The sequence below is a fragment of the Seriola lalandi genome, unplaced genomic scaffold (genome assembly GCF_002814215.2).
Source record: "Seriola lalandi dorsalis isolate HSWRI2012SDOR001 ecotype SW California unplaced genomic scaffold, Sedor1 jcf7180002054980, whole genome shotgun sequence".
Lineage (NCBI taxonomy): Eukaryota > Metazoa > Chordata > Actinopteri > Carangiformes > Carangidae > Seriola > Seriola lalandi.
The window spans coordinates 14,166-24,421 of NW_019525530.1; the positions used below are offsets into that span (position 1 = coordinate 14,166).

At 40.4% G+C, this 10,256-nt stretch overlaps 1 long non-coding RNA gene across 1 annotated transcript; it reads left to right on the plus strand.

Moving 5' to 3' along the window:
- The first annotated feature begins 3,013 nt into the window (after positions 1 to 3,013).
- LOC147817261 (uncharacterized) lies at positions 3,014 to 8,682 on the plus strand. The gene is made up of 2 exons (XR_015436525.1): positions 3,014 to 5,052; positions 5,203 to 8,682. It is a non-coding gene; the product is annotated as an uncharacterized LOC147817261 (long non-coding RNA).
- The last annotated feature ends 1,574 nt before the right edge of the window (positions 8,683 to 10,256 follow it).

The window sequence follows — 10,256 nt, forward strand, 5'->3', positions numbered from 1 at the left end:
CGGCGGGAAATGACCCAACACACCACATGGTCTGTGTGGGAGTAAACACAACATGATGCTCCATTATGTGGCTCTAAGTTCATCTTCATCAGCTGGTGTCACAGCGGCTGGATCAACATTTCCAGTATATTGTGAGTCATGTGACTTCTGGTGACTTCTCCATAGATTCTTAACTGTAAATCTTAACGAGCACAATAAAATCACACAGTGAGATATTCAGACTGAATGGTCCATTTGTTTCTAACCTATTACACCAAGACCAATCAAGATCCATGTTTCTGATTGGCTGATAGATGATAAATCTGTGTACTGAGCAACAGTTAATCAGTGAGAGTGTAATACTCAGTTTGAGGCAGTGGTTGGTGGATCTTAACACACAACAATCAGAGACACACACTGTCCGTGTGTGGATGAAATGAGAGAACGCCCCGCCCACCACAGGAGGAGGTGGGAGTTCCCCCAAACACAGCATGACTGACGACTCATCACAGCATGACTGTCAAGGCCTCAGGGGCATGACACACACACAATATATCATATGTGAATGTCACTTATGTACCCCCCCCCCACACACACACACGCACACAGTTATATATGTAAAAATAAAAAATAGACACGTATATTTAAAATTCATAAGAATAACAGACATAAATGTTGGAAAATGTTATATTGTGTTGTTTTATAAAATACATATCCAATAAAATACATATTAACATATGGTCGCTATATATATACACTGTAATATATACTGTATATAAAGTATTGTCTCACCTTGTGATCTTGTGATTTATCAAGAGGGATTCTGGGTATCCAATCCAATCCAATCCACTTTATTTATAGAGCACGATTTTAACAAACTCAAGGTTTCCAAAGTGCTGCACAGTAAGATAAAAAACACAATAAATAGCACAACAGAACACAATAAAACGATGAAGGACACAATAAAAATAAGATTAAAACAATTAAAATAAAAGATAAAATAAGATAAAACAAATAAAATAAATAGAATAAAATAAATAAAGTGCACTGCTCACACAAGATGCAACACGCTACATGGTGTCAAAAGCCAGAGAGAAGAGGTGGGTTTTAAGAAGAGATTTAAAATGTGACAGTGAGGAGTCCGGTCTAATGTGCAGCGGCAATCCATTCCACAGTTTTGGAGCTGCAACGGCACACGCTCTTTCACCTCTGAGCTTAAGCCTAGCTTTAGGCACTATCAGGAGCAGCTGGTCAGCTGACCTGAGAGAGCGGCTGTAGGGGGTGCAGCAGCTCAGAGAGGTGAGGTGGGGCAAGGCCATTCAAGGCTTTAAAAGCAAATAAAAGAATTTTAAAATGAATCCTAAAATGGACGGGCAGCCAGTGGAGTGAAGCTAAAACAGGTGAAATGTGCTCATACTTGCTTGTGCCAGTTAAAAGACGTGCAGCAACATTTTGCACCAGCGGAAGACGGGAAATGGAGGATGCACCAACCCCCATATAAAGTGCATTGCAGTAATCCAGCCGAGTGGTCACAAAGGCGTGGATTACTGTCTCAAAGTGCTTTCTCTGAAGGACTGGTTTAATATTTGCCAGCTGCCTCAACTGGAAAAAGCTTGACTTCACCACAGCTTTAATCTGGCTGTCAAATTTAAGTTCTGTGTCCACTTTTACCCCCAGATTGTGCACAGTTGGCTTGTGATACTGTGCCACAGAACCCAGATCAACCAGGGGGGTCACTGAAGTGCCACCGAACACCATGACTTCTGTCTTTTTTTCATTAAAATTCAGGAAGTTTAGAGACATCCAAGCTTTAATGTCATGTAAACACTCATGCAATGGCTTAACACTGTAGGAGTCTGACTTTTTTAGGGGGACATAGATCTGACTGTCATCCGCATAGCCATGGAAAGAAATACCAAGTTTCCTGAGAATGGAACCAAGTGGGAGTAGATAGAGGGAAAATAAAAGAGGGCCAAGGACAGAGCCCTGTGGTACCCCACATGAGAGGGGAGCAGTGGAGGACACAGAGTCATCAAGGCTGACACAGAAGGTTCGATGTGACAGGTAGGACCTGAACCATTCAAGTGCTGTGTCACTGATGCCCACCCACTGCTCCAAACGAGCAATCAGGATTCCATGGTCCACTGTATCAAAAGCTGCAGTCAAATCTAAAAGTACAAGGATAACACAGTGACCAAAGTCAGTAGCTAAAAAGATGTCATTAAAAACTCTTAAAAGTGCTGATTCAATGCTGTGAAATGTTTTAAAACCGGATTGGAAAATCTGAAGAATATTTTGTTCATTTCAAAAGTCCATGAGCTGAGAATAAACAACCTTTTCTAAGATTTTAGAAAGGAAGGGCAATTTAGAGATAGGCCTGAAATTTGGCAAGACAGTAGGATCCAGCCCAGGTTTTTTTTTAACAAAGGTTGCACAACGGCATGTTTAAAATTAACAGGAACCACTCCAGAGGACAGACTGCTATTAATAACAGTGAGAAAAGATGGTCCAACAGTCTGGAAAGCCTCCTTAAAAAGTCGGGGAGGGACAGTAATCATCTGGAGGAACCTGAGGGCTTCAAATGACCAACAATCTCCTGAACAAAGGGCAGGGTCACAGGCTCAAATGTGTCCAACCCAGCAGAGCAGGGGACAGACACTGAAGGGTCAATGGCAGGAGGTGAGATAAGTGCTCTGGTAGAAGTGACTTTATCAATAAAGAAGTGAAGAAAGTTTTCACACACAGCTGGGGAGGCCTCAATTCCAACAGTCTGTGGTGCATTCAGAGCAGAGTTGATAACATTAAACAACACACGAGGCTTGTGGCAGTTTAACAGAACAATGTGAGAAAAGTATTTTCTTTTAGCCTCTTTCACAGTGGATTGGTAATGACGCCAGCAATCCCTCAACATTTGAAAAGACACTTGCAATTTGTCCTTCTTCCACTTTCGCTCAGCTCTTGGACAATCCTGTCTGGCAGCACGGGTTGTTTCATTCAGCCAGGGCTCTGTTTTAGCTTTATGCTGACGGGACTTTAATGGAGCCGCAATGTCTATGGCAGTTTGACAGGTGTCGAGAAAGTATGAGTTCAGAGCCTCTGTATCCTGTAGCGTCACAGATCTCCAGGTTAGAAACAGGCAAACCGTGAGATAAAACAAGATCAAGCGTGTGACCACGTTCATGTGTAGGCCCAAGTACAGACTGCACGAGATTAAAAGAGTCAACGATGTTTAAAAAGTCCCGCGCCAAAGGGTTTTCTGGGCAACCCACATGAATATTACAATCTCCAACGATAAGGACCCTGTCATATTTAGGCATAATATCAGCTAAGAACACAGAAAAATCTGTTAAAAAGTCTCTGTTATATTTGGGAGGCCGATAAACCACAGCACACAACTCAGTTCAAAGCTAAGTAACATCACCTGAAAACAAAACAAATGCTCCTTTAATAAATAATCTATTAGATTCCTAGAAGCCTAGACACGGTGTTCAGACATTGGTTTATAAAGTAGAGTATGTAGTTTACTGTATCTCATAACTAATGTAGAATGGCCTCACATTTCATATAATCAATGCACAGTTCCTGTGTGTTGTTCTGCTCCTTCCTAACATTTCAAACATCGACTCATTCAAAAATACTTACAACATAAACCCAAGAGGAGCAATTTATATTTTCTCTATCATGTTTAAATTAAATAAATACATATCATCTTTGATATAAGGATCTAGAAACAGAATATCACCCGACCTGGCGTGAGCCGGTGGGAGTGGAGACGGGAGTACTTCATGATGAGGCTGCAAGATACTTAATAAATGAATGTTTCGTGCTACCATGTACAGTGCTGCCCAGTATCAGATTGTATCAGTGTGAGAAGCCCACATGTTCAACAGGCTTTATTTTACAGTAACTGCTGATAATACGGACTATGAGTAAGAGAGGAGGAGAGCTGTGAAGGTGTGAAACTGTACTAAGGAGGAACTGTTGTGAAAGAAAGAACATTTCCCATCATGGCCTCAGTTGAACTCAGTGTCTCCTGCCTCCTTACATAGAGACAGTGTTGATGAGCTAAAGTTGAAACATGACTAGTTTTTTTTTATGCAACAATATGAGCAGATTTAACAACACGTTCCATGTTCCAGCCTCCAGGTGACTGACTGCGAGGTTCAGTCATCAAACAGAAACAGACAAAAACTCTGACTGGATTCAGTTCAGTAGTCAGACGGTTAACAGGAATGTGCTAAAACAATTACTCAAGAACTGAAAGAGGACGTCCCAACCAACCCCACCCCCACCACCATACACCCCACCCACACTGCATTGATGTGGCACTTCAGGTGAAACCACAGCACAACACACATTCCAGGTCACGACCGGGCCTGTCCTCCAACAACACACACACACACACACACACACACACACATACACACACACACACACACACACACACACACACAGTCACATAGTAACCTCAGAATCTAGACTCTTGTCTGCAGTGGTGTCAGATACCAGCTGAAGTTGTTTATCTGCAGATACAGTCAGTGTGAGTATGTGGAGCTCTCATCAGGAAGTAAAGAGGCTCTGCTGCCATAAAGATCTGATGGGAACTAAAAGCTCATGAATGGGCTGATGATGGGCTTTTAACAGGAAGTCCAGCGCTGCTGCAGGATGATAGAAGTGCTTTTATGCTGTTCTCAGCTGCAGACATGAAGATAAACAACACTGGACTCCTCCGAAGAGGGACACACATCTTATATACTGTCCCCCCCCTAAGGAGCATTTCCTGTAATCCCACTGTGTTCATCATCACTGAGCAGGAACTGCGAGCTGAGCTTCACCCTGAACCATCACTGCTCAGAAATGTGGCTATATCATTCATCATCATTGTAGTAAAGATCTCCATTTTCTTTCATTTTTCTTCTTCCTTTCTTCACCTACCTCAGTTCCTTCCCTTTCCTCATCACTGATTGGCTCTTGTTTTCACCCTTACCACTCATTTACCTGATTGAGTTCACCTGGTCACTACAAGTTATTTGAAGATTTCACTCCAACCTTCTGCATGGGAATGCAGTTCTGGTAGGAAGTTTGTGTTACTCTCTGCTTCTAATACTTTGTCCATGTTAGTCTCTGAAAACTTTATTTATCCTATTTCTTTAAGAAGAACATATGAGATTAATTTGATTTATTGTCTTAGTTTAAGCTTTAATCCCTTATGTTTCATTTCAGAAGCAGCAGCCCATGTGTGTTTTTCCCCTTCATGTTTGACAATCTGATCCAAAGGACGCAGTGTGGTTTGTGGAATCAACCTGTGCACACATGAAGGAGAACTTTTATGACTCTGGATAAACAGGGATGTAACCTGGAACTAGTCAGAGTGGAGGAGACAGACAATCACCAGGAGGTGATTCTAGTTTATGACTGTCAAGGTTAGTGGTGGCAGCACAGGAGGACCCAAACTGCAAAGACAGGATGATGCAGTGAAGTAGCTCTTATAAAAGAAACCGACTTACAGGCAGATGGGTGAATTAACAGGCAGGTGAGTTCACAGGCGGGCGAACGAGCAGGTACAAACATAGGTAACAAAGGTAAAACACTAGTGAACCGAACCAGAGGAACTGACGAGGGGTTGGTGACACTAGTGATGACGAACAGGTGTGTCAGTGGGTGGGGAAGCTCAGGTATTTGCAAATCAGAAACTGGGGAGCAGATGGCTATGGGGACATCTGTTGGGTGGATGAAAACTGGCAGGACTTGGGAAACGAGTGGGAGGACATGTCCTTAGAGAAGTGACCAGGGACTGGAGCCGGGCCAAGGAGGACTGGGAAGCAGATTGTGACTCAGATGGTGTTCAATCAAACAAAAAAAGCCCTTGGCTACGAGTTGGAGTCCCTACACAGATTTGGGGTCAGTGACTTATTTCTTGGGGGAAAATGATGTACACTGGTGTAGTGTCCTCCGTCCTGCTGAGAAGTCGGCTTTCTTCCCCCTGCACTGCTCAATTCAGCAGGTTCTCCTCTCACACAAGATACTCCTCATAGCGAACAGAGCTAATCACTTCATTCAGCAGCTGACAGGTTATAAACTCCAATAAATACAAAGCTTCATGCTTTCTCTCTCACTTACACTCATGGTTCATTTATGATGGTCAATGACCAACTGACCTGTGATGGTTTAAAATCCTAAAACCAGTATTCTAGTGGATGAATAGTTACAGCATATGCCTCATAACTACAACATCCATGGGGCCAGTCGTCACCATGACAACTTTAAGACCTACAAAGTTCAGTCATGAAATGTTACAGGTGTTTAGTTGAGATCAGAATGAATCAAAACGAATTTGATTGTTAGATTAAATTTGTTCCGACACTAAGCTCGTGCCGAAGTAAGAAACTAGAGGAGACTGGGGGCAGTTGCAACAAGTCTTATTTCTCCAATCAGAAACATGCTAGAGTGATGACACTCTGCACACGCTCAGTTAGACCCGCCCCCCCCCCCCCCCCCAGTCACTGGTCAGAAGACACATTCAACTTCTGCTGCTGCATTTACTGAAAAAAGTTGTTTTGGAGGAATGAAAGTAATTTTATTCATGAGATGTGTTTTTGTCAAACTGTCCTGAGCTTTTTATTAATTAACCAAAACTGCCTGAGTTTGTTGTTCTGTCATGGCCGACAGGGTGGCGACATCTCTATAAATTATTGTAACTGTCCTCAAGCTGAGCAGCCAAATCACAACAGACCACACGACTGTGTTTAAAATTTTTAGTTCAAAATATGCAAATTATGCAGCTAATTTAGGCCCATAGCACAACAGATGGAACAATAATTGGTATTATTTTATTCTCATTTTAATGCATAAGAAAATACAAACAAGCTTTTTTGTGAATTATTTAGTTTTGCCTCTCATGGTCTTAAAATATAGTTAACTGTTCTGTTTATCATAAGCAATAAGATAAATAAATTGTACACATTTTGACTCAAGGTGGACTATGCAAAACAAAACTCAATAACTGTTCTTTGATATACATTATTAGATAAATCAAAATAATATAATATGGTATAAATAAAATATACCATAATATTGTCACGCCATGCATATTTTCAGGATACTGTGCTTATTGAGACAATAATCAAAAGTGAATTATTGAAATTGAATGTATTTTTATGTTGTCTATGTTTCAACCGTCCTCAGGGTTGGGGACACTTGAATCTGAATTGTCACATTCAAGTAAATATTGTGAGTGATATGTCATATGCAATCATCTTTACATAATTCTGGGTAATTAGCTACAGTTTAATATAAGTTTGGTTTCGAACAAATAGTGTATTAAGTGTTGCAATTGTCCTCAGTCTCCCCTAAATGATACATAAACTTACATAAATGTATTTGAGTCTGCTCAGTAGCAGTAACACATTTTTAAAGTGAAGCTCATATAGCATTGAACATTCTCCTTTCTGTTGTTTCAACTCCATCAGTTTCTGTGTTTTCCCACCTCTGCCAGCAGATACTAGATCCTCTAAACATTGACCTGAGAGGTTAATAATTGACATGAAGTCCCTTTAGTAACGGCCTTGACAGAGGGACAATCTGCTGGGAAGTAAAACAGACAAAGGAGCACAGTCTTTATTTCTGACAAATGATCAGCGGTAAAGAAGTTAGTTAAGTATTGTTTTTAGTATAACATTCACTATACTGACTTATGTGTGGGCTGTCTTGAAATAGCAGGTTGACAAAAAAATTATTAAAATGATCAAATTAGCATCTAAGGTGTCTCCATGACAACTGTGCAAAGGCGACGAGCTAGGTTTGAAAGCTCCAGAAGAAGCTAGTTCAGTGGAGTTTTGTTTTTTGACCTTTTTGTAAAGTGTTTTGTTGTGGAAGGTCAAAAGTGAAAGAAAAATAAACCTTCCACTGGTTTCCAAATCTGGTTTGAATAGTTACTCACGTGATCAATTAGTTCAGTTGTTATACATAACTAAGAGTCTACAGCCACACTACCAGCTCTGTGAGGCTGTAGGCACCACAGTGCTTTGAGCTAAATGCTAACATTAGCATGCTCACAGTGAAAATGCAGGCGGATGCTCTGCAGGTATAATATTAACTATGTTCACCATCATGAATTAGCATTTTAGCATGTTAGCACTAAACACAAAGTACAGCTGAAGCATAAACCAAAGTTTTACCTGATGATGGTGCTCAACAACAAGTCAAGGACAAAGAGATGACAACTGATCCTGAAAATCTGTAACAATTTTCATGGTAATCCGTTTAATAGTTATAGTTAAGATTTTACTTAACAACTTCACGGTGCAGAATTCATTCTATGGGAACCATGAATGTCTGTAAATGTACATGTTACGTGTTGTAACCAAACAGTATTGAGATACATTAGTTCATTTTAGCTCAGATAGACATTATAGCACAACTACAGGTATACTTTCGATTGTTCAAACATAAGCAAGTACATTTCATTATTTTAGTCGCTCAGTGAGTTAACTTTCAAAATGTAATGATTAAAAGATGTTGTAATATTAATATTTACTAAATGTCATTGCTTTTGGTTTGGAACAAAAAATATTGTCTATGTTTTGGTTTTTTTTGCACTAGACTGATAGAGAAAAAAGTATGGCTGTGATGTACACAAAGAAATTGTGAATTTGAACAATTATATGTATTTAAAAAACTGAATAAATCACAGAATATATTTAATTTTTGGTGCAGAAAGTTATTTCCAATAAGAATTAAGCGTCCAACTGGTAATTATTATAGAGAAGAAAGTATAGTGGCCCTGAGAGCTCAACACACTGCAACTTAAGAAAACACATGCAAACAGACAAAACACAAAGAACTACAGAAAACATCTCAAGGCAAAATATAACTTGTTGTTCAATCATTTGTGACTTTTGAGTTAAAAGCATTGAAAAACAAGCCCTCTGCCCTGAACCCTGCCCTGAAGGATGTGGAGCTCTCAGGACCACAGTAGAAAAGAACATAAATAAGAATTTTAGCAATTTAAGATCCAATAGAAAAATATATATTTGCATTGGGACTGTGAAAGTTCAAATGGATGGGAAAGGTGAAAATTTCATAAGGAGTTTTTGACTTGGCCAATATTTAATGTGAATCCACCTACTAGTGCTAGTACTACAGTAAGAGCACGTAAGTACAGCAGCCGCCAAAGTGATCATTTAGTTCAATCAACACGTCTCTGAACAGTTTCAACATGAACTGAATATTATACTGCGTGCGTGCCTGCCTGTGCGCGTGCATGAGTGCGTGCCTGCGTGAGTGCGTGCATGCGTGCCTGTGTGCGTGCTTGTGTGCGCGAGTGCGTGCATGAGTGCCTGTGTGCGTGCGTGAGTGCGTGCATGAGTGCTAAATAAACTGATACATTGCCTTGTCTCTTTCATTTCCCTCTTTTGTCTCTTCCTCCTGTTAAATTCTGCTTTATACACAAATAACAGTTGCTTCCTTCTCTGGCACCATCTCTCCCTGCGCTTTGCCATCCATCCTAATTAACCTATTTTAACCGAGTTTGGGAGTTTGCCCTACATTCTAGTTTGATAATGGAAGGACACTGTGCGTGTTTGTGTGTGTGTGAGAAAGAGAGAATATTTCACCATCAGAAACGGATAAGACATCTGGTCAGAATAACTTTGTCTCTGAGTTGACACACACAGGCAGAGTCAAGGTCAGCTGTGCAACTTTAATAAGGAGGGAAGAAAGACTGCTGCAGCCTTGCTTCTCCACCACTGAAGTGTTAAAGCTATCATTTCAAAAGAGATGTACACAGGAAACACAAACAGAAGGTTTACAGGATCAGTTCAAAGGCCATAACTATTATTGCTTATTTAGGCTGTTAGCTTGTTGCCTTCGGAAGTGAAGATATTTTAAAATGTTGTCACCTAAAGATCAGATTATCATGGTAAAATTTTAGCCCAGGCTAAACACCACTGAGGTGAACTCAACAAAGCAATCTATCAAAACATCGCTATGCTCTGATAATAACTTCAGGTTCGTCCCCAGGCTTTTTTTTTTTAGCATCTTTTCTTTGTTTATGTTGTTTGTTAGCTTTTAACTGACAGTGAGTGACGGAGTGTTAGTGGTTGTGCTAATGCTAACTCTCTCTCTCTCTCAGTACAAACATAAGTATATATTAGAGCTATCAGGACCATAATGGGAGTAGTGGCAATGCTCATGCAGTATTTGTGACCTGGTGTCAGAATTGAAAGATAATGATATGAAGGAGGATGGTGTTATCGGCCCCCGGGCTGCTGCACATT